Source organism: Emydura macquarii, unplaced genomic scaffold, assembly GCF_026122565.2.
Source record: "Emydura macquarii macquarii isolate MOO-44397 ecotype Brisbane River unplaced genomic scaffold, CSIRO-AGI_Emac_v2 contig_320, whole genome shotgun sequence".
NCBI lineage: Eukaryota > Metazoa > Chordata > Testudines > Chelidae > Emydura > Emydura macquarii.
The window spans coordinates 5,558,001-5,568,441 of NW_027130457.1; the positions used below are offsets into that span (position 1 = coordinate 5,558,001).

At 38.4% G+C, this 10,441-nt stretch overlaps 1 long non-coding RNA gene across 1 annotated transcript in view; it reads right to left on the bottom strand.

The window, feature by feature from the left end:
• Window positions 1–7,609, bottom strand: part of LOC137167554 (uncharacterized) — a 61,976-nt gene extending 54,367 nt beyond the window's left edge. The window contains exons 1-2 of the long non-coding RNA XR_010924134.1: window positions 7,475–7,609; window positions 6,882–6,947 (exon numbers count right to left, since the gene is read on the bottom strand). This is a non-coding gene — a long non-coding RNA (uncharacterized lncRNA). The remainder of the gene's footprint in view (window positions 1–6,881; window positions 6,948–7,474) is intronic.
• Between the last annotated feature and the right edge of the window lie 2,832 nt (window positions 7,610–10,441).

Consider the following 10,441-nt stretch of genomic DNA (forward strand, 5'->3'; position numbering starts at 1 on the left):
AATATAAGAATTAGATTTGAGGCTTCAAATTCAAAGCCAGAAATCAGACATAAAACATGCAAGTGATGTTCCCACCCTGCTCCTTACATACTGGATCTGGTCCAAGCTTACCCCTTTCCTAGGGTTGGGCTTTGTTGTTAACAAAATATCTAGAACCAAACACCTTGTTTCCTTGGTTGTCAGAGACTGGAAACAGTATGACATTCATGAAGATGTCTCACCATTCCTCCTTATAATCTTAAATCTCACCATTTCTCTGCTGTCAGCAAATGTCTGTGAAACTCACTGTTAATGCTGGGCCACATAGAAGACGACAATTGCTACTATTGCTGTCAGTTACTTTGTTAGCTCAAGGGGCGGAGATCTGTACCATGGACCTAAAATTTCCAAGCCTGGTCATGACACATGTAGGTGTCAATATGATGCCACATTGAAAGAAAAAAAAAAGTAGAAATTCCATCAGTTTGCTTTTTTAAAAACCTAGGGAATTGCACAGAAAAATCCTTGTTAAAAATCATTCTTAAGGATGCAAAGTTAGAAAATATTGGAATTAAAGTTGCCTGTGCAACCTTACTTGAGCCCTATTGTGCGTATGCTTTGTGATATAATCTTTAATTACGTGATCACAAACTATTTTTCCTCAGTCAGTACACAGGACAGAGCAACTCTGGGGATGAACTGTAGTTGTGTAGTAAAGAGGTTATTGGCTGTAGAATCCCTGCTTCACTGGTTGAAGAAGTAACACACATTTAGGTGTTTCTAACTAATTTACTTTTTGTATCACTTTCTCAATAACCTCATCCAACCAATCTATCTTTTCCTGTGGTTGTTTGAAGTGTACACTGAAGAAACTTTTCAATCAATAATTTCCTTATCACTATGTAAAAGCTTGACAGAATTTTTCACCACTAGTGTGAACTTTGATCTCATGATTTTGAAATTCTGCAATAATCTTTAGTTTTGCAATGAGAAATGGCATTTTGACCTTCCTCTAGGACCTCAGTACTACTTAATCACCAGTGGCACTTCCACAGTTAAGCTTGCAAGACCTTTTCTGTTCTAACTGGGAGTGAAGCCAAAGAGCTCAGTTGCCCCTAAAAATGTAGTCCAAATTCAGTCCTAAGGTGTGATCCTGTGCCCATTGAAGTCAATGGTGAAGTTCCCATTGACTTCAAGTGGAAGGCTGCTGGTGTGAGCAAGCACAAAGCTATAGGGTTCAGAAGAGTTGGTCCTACCTACCCTGACTCCTGGTCTACACTACAGAATTACTTTGGTATAACTATGTTGCTCAGAGGTGTAAAAAGTCCACACCCTGAGTGACGTAGTTATACCAACCTAAGTGCTTGTGTAGACAGCACTATGTTGGTGGGAGAGCTTCTCCCACCGACATAGCTACCGCCTCTCATGGAGGTGGATTAATTAAGCCAATGGGAGAAGCTCTCTGTTATCGACTTAGAGTGTCTTCATCAAAGTGCTACAGCAGCACAGCTGCATCAGTGCAGCTATTTAAGTGTAAACCTACCCTGAGGCTAACTTTGATCCCTAGTCCAGTGAGCAGGAACATTTTCTTTCAACCAGGGACTACAAACAAAAAACAAAAAACAATGAGAGTTCTGTAGCACTTTAAAGACTAACAAATTTAATTTCAGCAGACATAAGCTTTCGTGGGCTTCAGCCCACTTCCTCAGATGCAGTTGGTAGCAATGATACAGCAAATATTGGCAACATATATAGGAGGCAACATATACATATCCAAAGGCATAGACAACAATGGGGTAGGTGGATGAAAGCCAGGTACTTGAGGCCTAAAGGTGAGAATGGATGATCAGAGCAAATTACTTCTTTTAATGCAATAGCCATTCCAAATCCCTGTTTAATCCGAGTTTGAATGTGTCAAGTTTGCAGATAATTTCTAACTCAGCAGTTTCTTTTTCAAGTCTGTTTTTGAAATTTTTTGGTAGAAGTATAGCAACTTTCAGGTCAGAGAGTGTCTTGGGAGATTGAAGTGTTCTCTGACTGGTTTATGGATGTTATTTTTTGTCTGATTTGTGTCCATTTATCCTTTTGTGAAGTGATAGTCCAGTTTGGCCAATGCACATGGCAGAGGGGCATTGCTGGCACATGATGGCATATATAACATTAGTGGATGTGCAGGTGAATGAGCCCCTTATGGTGTGATTGATGTGGTTAGGACCAGTGATGCTGTCACTAGAGTCGATGTGTGGGCAGAGCTGGCAACAGGGTTTGTTGCAGGGATAGGTTCCTGGATTGGACTTCTTGTAGGATGTATGGTTGCTGGTGGGTATTTGCATCAGGTTGGGGGGCTGTCTGTATGGGTCGGGTCTGTCGCCCACTGCCTGAGCGAGAGACGGATCATCTGTTAGGATAGGTTGTAGATCTTTAGTGATGTGTTGGAGAGATTTTAACTGGGGACTGTAGGTGATGGCCAGTGGTGTTCTGTTGTTTTCTTTGTTGGGTCTGTCCTGTAGTAGGTGACTTCTGGGTACCCGTCTGGCTCTGTCAATTTGTTTCTTCACTTCTCCCATTGTTGTCTATGCCTTTGGATATGTATATGTTGCCTCCTATATATGTTGCCAATATTTGCTGTATTATTTCCACCAACTGCATCTGAGGAAGTGGGCTGAAGCCCAAGAAAGCTTATGCCTGCTTAAATTAAATTTGTTAGTCTTTAAAGTGTCACAGAACTCTCGTTGTTTTTGCTGTATACAGACTAACACGGCTACCCCTCTGAAAACCAGGGACTAGTTATTTCAGTCCAAAACTTCCTGCAGTCAGTTCTTCAGTTGTCTCCGCTTGACAGGATAAAAATAAATGTTTGTAATATGCCATTTATGCATGCATGGCAAATTTTGATTTCAGTTATCCTGGTGTAAATTGGAGCAGCTACAGAAGTCAATGGAGTCATTCAGGTTTTACACCAATATAAATGAGAACAGTCGTTACAGGAGGCAAAAATAATAAAATCATAGAAAAGCAGGGCTGAAAGGGATCTTGAGAGGTCATCTAGTCCATCTCACTGCACCGAGGTAGACTGAGAATACCTAGACCAACACAGACAAGTGTTTGTCTAACCCATTCTTAAAAACTTCAAAGGATGGTAATTCCACAATCTTAAAGTTAAAAAGGTTTTTTTAATATACAACCTAAATCTCCCATCATGCAGAATAAGCATATTATTTTTTGTCCAATCTTCAGGGGACATAGAGAACAATCACCACCCACTATATGAAAGCCCTTAAGATATTTGAAGATTTATTAGGCCCCGCACATCCAGTCTTCTTTTCTCAAGACTAAACATGCCCAGGGTTTTTTCCACCTTTCCTCATAGGTCAAGTTTTCTAAAGATATCATTTTTGTTGCTTTCCCCTGGCCTCTCTCCAATATGTTCACATCTTTCTTAAAGTGAGGCCCCAAAACTGGGCAAAATACTCCAACTGATGCCTCACCAGTGCCAAATAGAGCAGAACAATTCCCTCCTGAGTCTTACATACAGTCCAGAATGATATTAGTCTTTTTCATAACTGCATCACATTGTTGGCTCACATCAATTTCTGATCTACAATAACCACTAGCCAGTTACTGTCCATTTTCTATTTGTGCATTCAATTTTGCCTTCTTAAGGCTATGTTTACACTTTGAACTGGGGGTGTGATTCCCAGCTCGTTAGACTTACACTAGACGTGTACCTGTGCTAGCATGGGCAGAGGTGAATGGTGGCCTGGGATACCCCATGCGTACATTCTCGGTTTGGCTAGCCCATGCTACCACTCATTGCTGCTCATGCTACCATGGCTACACTATTATTTTTAGTGTGCTAACTCAATGAGAGTTAACGCAAGTATGCCTATGCAATCTTGGAATCATATCCGCAGCTCCAAGTGTAGACGTAGCCTCAGAGTAGTACATTGCATTTGTCTTTATTGAATTTCATATTGTTGATTTAGGAACAATTCTCAAATTTATCAAGATTACCTTGAATTCTAATTCCATCCTCCAAAATACTTGCAAATCCTCCCAGCTTGGTGTCATCTGCTAACTTCATAAGTATACTCTCCAACCCACTATCCAAGTCATTAATGAAAATATTGATCAGTATTGGACTTAGGACAGACCCATGTAGGACTCCTCTAGTTACATCCTCCCAGTTTGACAGCAAACCGTAGATAACTACTCTTTGAGTACGGGTTTTCAACCAGTTGTACACCCACTATTGTAATTTCATCAGGACTACATTTCCCTAGTTTGCTTATGAGAATGTCATGTGGGACTGTGCCAAATGCTTTAGAAAAATCAAGATAAAAATCACATACAATGCTTCCTTCCATCCATTAGGCCAGTAAATGGGAGTTAAGCATTTAAAGCCGTAATGAAGTTTTTCTTTGCTAGAATTAATTCCCATATTAGCCCCAATGGGAGTAAATTTAGTACCTTCACTCAGTCAATAAATAGAGAGCCTTTTATATAGTAACCAATAATCTAATCACAGGAAATGCTGATGTGCCCTTTATTTCTGCTCATTTCAGCTTTTGCTCAACTGACTGGAAAATACTGTAGTACTTCAAAACTTTGCAAAAAGTGCAGCCATTTAGAACCCACTGTTTCCATCTCTAATGTGTCAGTGTGAACTCATGGGGCCAAATTCAGCCCCAGATTCACTTTGACCTGATATCAGGAATGAACCCAGCCCTCAAGCTTTAGGACAGTGTAAGGGAAAATTTAAAATGGAAGAGATTGAAGCAACAATTTGGGGTAGGGAATGTCTTTTTTTTGTTCTGTGCTTTTACAGCTTCCAGCGCACTGAGGTCCTGGTTCTTGACTGGGGCTTCTAGGCATTATGATAATACAAATACATATATACATACATACATAAATGATGCTAATATAGTCACCATCATGCCACAGAGAAAGAGAAAAATTGATTCCTCTGGATTGTTTAAGGGGTCAAGAACACAAAGAACTTCTGTGAAAATCAATTCTAAAAGGCTCAAGCCTTTACTTTCAATATATATTTTAAAAATTATCCAATTAGAGATGGGCTAAGCAAGTTCAGAAAAATTGCCCTGCCTCTCTGTGCTGGCTGGTTAATTACACACCAGCTCTCCACCATTCAGGCAATTTGGACCTACACACCTAATTCAAATTGACGGGATTTTGCAAGTTTTCTCATTGGTTCCTTTGTTCTCTAACCTCTTTTAGATTCCCTGATACTTGGAATAGCAATTTCAATTGGTCTTCAAATCTGTGTAAAAAGATGAACTTCTCTCAGTAGGATGAGACAAACAGTTATGTGGGCAAAAACTGCCTTTTGGACTGGTAAGAAAACTGTGAGGCTCTAGTTTAATAAAAACTAGCAAAAGGACCTCTGAGGATTTTTGCTCCAGGAATGTGAATATCCATTCTTCCTTTGCCCCTACCTACGGTCTACCTTACTTCTTTTTCTAAGCCCTCGATTCTCTAGCAAATGAGTTTGGGTAGCCTGTTCCTGAATCTCCTTAATCTGTCTAAGAAATATGTAACTTCAGAGCAAAGGGAAAAGGAAATGAAACAACACATACGGAGAATAAATCTATTTCTATCTCTAGTGGTTACCCTTACATCATCAGCCTCATAAAATGATAGCTGCAGCAATTCAGATATTTGCTGTTCTAAGTACAGGGGTAATATTGCAATATCACACAAATATCACTCAGTAGTAACTATTGGTAACCTTTTTAGTAGCAAGGATGGTACCCCGAAGACTATGCCTGAAAAGCAATATCAAATGGTTAATTTCTATGAGGATGGTGGATGGTAGTTGCTAATAAAGAAATATGAACATCCTTTTTTCCTAGACATAATCACTTTAAGACTATATAAGAATTAGAATTAAACCTTTTGAAAAGATGGCATGCAAATTGCAAATATCAAAATCAATTTTTGTTGGGGCTTTGGGTGGAGACCAGTTAGAAGTTGGTTTGAAGGTTGAGAGATGGTTGTCTCTTCAGCTTCAATCCTTAAACTTAAACTCTGAAACTGTTTAAAAAAATACCCCTCAGTAAGTAAAGAATACAATATCCAATTCTTGTCTGCAGGGCTAAAGAGTTGTTAGGTTCAGTGCTCTCAAAGAAGCTAACACCGCAATACTGCAAAAACCTACAGACATGGTTAACAAAGCCCTGTATTGTTTAAGCATGTGCATGATGCTAATGCCACTAATACAACTGGGACTACTCACAATGCATTAAGTTAAGCACATGAATAAACCTTTGCAGGATCTGTGCCTTAAGTAAACCCAGAGGGGACTGGATGGGAGGACATAAGCTTCTTTGATGTCTCTTCTAGGATTTTCTCCATGTACTTACTGGAAAATATCCCCCATTTCAAATTTTTCCCCTTGTTGAGCAGAATTAAATATTTGCGGGGGTGTTGTTTGTTTGTTTGCTTATTGAGGGAAGCCCAAATAAAACATATGGGTAAAATAGTCTTGGTGCCAAAACAAACAAATCCTAATATTTTATGAGATTTCAAACTGAAATCTTGTTTTAAAATGAAATATGTTTGTGCTTATGCATGATTGTTAATCTCCATGTCACAGACACAGTTTTTTTAAGGTTGAGGATCAGGACCTCTTCAAGTTTCTAATATTTACAATTTTCCCATTACAAAAGCCTGAATGGAATCCATGGATCTTAAAAATTTATTGCTTCCTTCAGCTACTAAATTGCTTGACCTCAGTTGGTTTACTGATAAAAGAGTCAGATTGTCCCTTGAGAAAAGATCCTCTTAAAACTGAACCAGACATTAAACAAACTCTCCTAATAGGATTCTGACAGCCACTCTCTGAAGTTCAGAAAATACAGGAGGTTTAAGTAGCTACGTACCTTAAAGTATGCTCCATCCCTTGGATAAGCAAGGACTGGCAAAGGGACAGGATTTCAACCTGAGACCTAAGATGTTTAAAGAACTTCACATATGTATTGTTCATTTCATTTGCTACAAAACCATCACCTCGTTATTTCCTTATTTTCTAAATCACCTCCCCGCCACACCACTCATCCCCACCCCCTAGCTGACACTTTCTCCTGTCTCCTCCATTTCTCTACCGCTGCTTGATCAAGGAATATTTCTTTTGAATGATCAGCTTCCTCCTATGCATAGCCCATGTTCCCAGCTTTCAAGCTTTCAATGTATTTTGATGTCCTCCCAAATTCCCATGCACTCCCCTGAAGCAAATGCCTGTCCAGTCTTTGCCTAAAGCCAACTCTGCAACAACCACAGATCTTTACTTTCCTTGGAGTTTTTTGTAGTTTTTTGGTTTTTTCTTTATTAATTCTTTTAAGGTTGTTATATATTAGGCTGGATTTTCACCCACAATCCCCAATGGGGTCCTAAACACCTCCACCAACCAGCTGTGTTATGCAATTGTGCATATCATCAATTGCTTAAAGTAAACATTTATATGGAAGATACTTACTGTGCATGTGCAGCAGCCATGCTTCAAAATTACAGGCCTGGATACTGGTGGGTAAAACAATCATAATCAGCAAGGGCTTTTCCTCAAGGAAGTTAACATAGAAAGAAAACAGAGATGCTTCTAGGTGGGTTCAACTCATTGCTAAGATCAGCTAGGATCACCCCAAGCCATATCCCTTTTCCACAGCCACTCTGATAGCCATACGCTGGGCACCTGTGCTAATGAAGTTGAGCTGAAGTTAACCCCTTATTCACCAAGGACCAGGTAGTGCCCCAGAGTCTTATCTTACCTTTAGTTTTTATGCAAAACTCCTTTTGATTTCAAAGGGAATATCACAGTTCTAATAATGACAGGAAAAAATTGTCATTTTGTTAATGCACCAAACCAGAGTACCCCCTCCCTCCACAACTGAGGTGCTGTATAACATAATAAAATGGAATTAAAATACAATAAAAATATTTTAAAGCACCTTTATTAAAATTTAAAAAATGTAGAGGCTCGTAAAGTATACAGTTGACAATAAAACTTTCAGACAATGTGCAACACACTCTGTGGAGGGTACATGGTCCAAAGAATATGGTTGAAACTTACTTGCTAATTCTGAGAAATTCTTCTCAATATTGATAACTGTGGACCATGATGGATGAGAACATTTTCATAACAACTATTACTCCCCATCAATACAATTTCTGTTTTCCTAGAAGTGAGGACAAGATAGCTGTATTGTATCTGGCTGGAATTATTGTCGAAGTGTTTTTCCACAACAGAGACTGAATTAGCAGGGTCCATGGAGGGGGATGAGAAGGAGAGAGAGAGAGAGAGGAATTTTAAAACTTCTTATTTAAAATCAAAGCCATTTTGACTTAGGGAAACACATAAAAGGAACCCTTAGATAGTTAAAGGGACATTGACAGAGCAAACCTGGCCTCAAATTTGCAATAGAAATCTTTTCATCCTTTATATAAAAACAGGATACCACTGGAGGAAAAAATAAATGTAAGAACAAACCAACCATCTCCTTCAGTGTGTGCAATCCAAACTTTGCAGCACAAAGTGCTAATAGGTCAGACTTTTAATCTTTCTTTCCCCCAAAGCCAGGGATAGAAATAAAACTAACTAGTCTGTTCTCAGTGTTCAACAATCGCAAAAGTTAAACAAACAAAATAAATAATGAAAAGTTTAATTAGAAGTTTACATTTATTAATCTGAGGAGCTATTAAAATGAGTGAAAGTATTTTTAAATCTATTATTCTTACCCAATTACTTTTCTTTGACATCTCTCTTTTTACCCACATTGTAGGATAATTTTTAAATTAAATAATAAAAAAATAAAAAAAAATAGGGGGACAAATCCAATTGACTTCATTGTGGCCAGGTTTTCACCCATTATTTTTAATTAGATGGGGTAAAAAGAAAAGAAAAATAGCTCCCAAACAACAGTATCATAAGTGCAGTTTCATCCTAAAAATCTGAATCCTTGCTCTGAATAGAATACTTTTATAATGAAAACATCTATGCATGCTAACTTTCATGCAAATTGTGGGTATATAAATGATGAAAAAATACACCTTTTTTTTTCTCTTATTTTTTTCTATTATAACATCTGAGTAGCTCACAAAGTATTTACCCTCTACATTCAATAGACAGAAAAATTATTCTCTGCCTTACTCTACCACCTGCTCCTCTTCCATCCAACCCAAAAGTCACATATTTTGGTATCTGGAATGCTCTGTCATTCCTCATTATGATGGTCCTGCCAGAGGGTGGCATTTTTTATTCAGGTAATAATACCAAGACATCATTGGTTATCATGGTGTATAACATTGGGTCTAATCACATGCCATGATTCCTGTAAGAGTCCCTTTTGTGCAGAAGTAATGCTCAACAGCCGGTGGTCTTCTTCTGATGTTAGAGTCTGGGTATCTACAAGGGAAGAGGGAATGGAGACCAGACAGGCTGGGATGAGGTGTGGGTGTCCTCTAAATGGCCTCATGGAGATTACTGAAGGATCAATAAACAGAATTGAAATATGGCTGAAAAAACAGTCCTTTTCTGGGATTCTCTAAGGGAGAACCAAGAAGTTACTGAACACCAGCCACATTTGGCACTTTTATATTTAAGCTTTTATTAATATATAGGTGTTTTTTTAAGTTAAGAGAACCAAATTAAACCACATTTGGTGTAAAGAACTATGCACTTCCCATACTTAAATCTTGCATATATCACTGAGTGAAATTCCATGGCCTGTGTTATGGAAGAGGTCAGACTAGACAATCAGAATGGTCCCTTTAGGCTTTAAAATCTATTAAATCGAATTTCAGCCCAGAAACAATTATCTCAGGTCATAGATAATGCCCTGTAAAAAGGAATGCTGTTTTGGATATCCTGGCAAACTCTTAATCACAGCAAAGTTAGAAGACAGCATTATAATGAAGAGTGCAGTAAACTGCACAGTCCATGAAATTTACCCTCTTTTATTTGTTAACGTGCTGTAAATATTAAACTCAACAACCAGTGAACTGCAACAACCAGGGACTGCAACAATCAGGGAAGAAAGCTGACAAAAATGTAATGATTTGAGGTATTTTTCTTCTCTCTTTTTCCAAAACAGGGGTGGAAGCATTTCTCTGACTGATAAGAAACTTTGATTTTATCTGTGTTATTATCCTGTCAACCTGCACATGTATTGACAGGAACATTTAAATAAACAAAATATGCCCAAAGCTCTAATATACAATTAAACCTGAAACCTCAGCTCACTTCAAAGAGGAGGTCCTACCCCAAACTCCAGCTCAGGTGGTGGTTGCCCCATGTTGGAATGCTGAGATATAAGGAAAGAATGATACTAGGACTCTCTAGTAGCTCATATTTGACTTTAATCTGCTCTGACAGTTACAGTTATTTCATTAGCTGAGACCAAAAAAAAAAAAAAAAAGAACACCCAAAAACCAACTGCCCATAGTAATA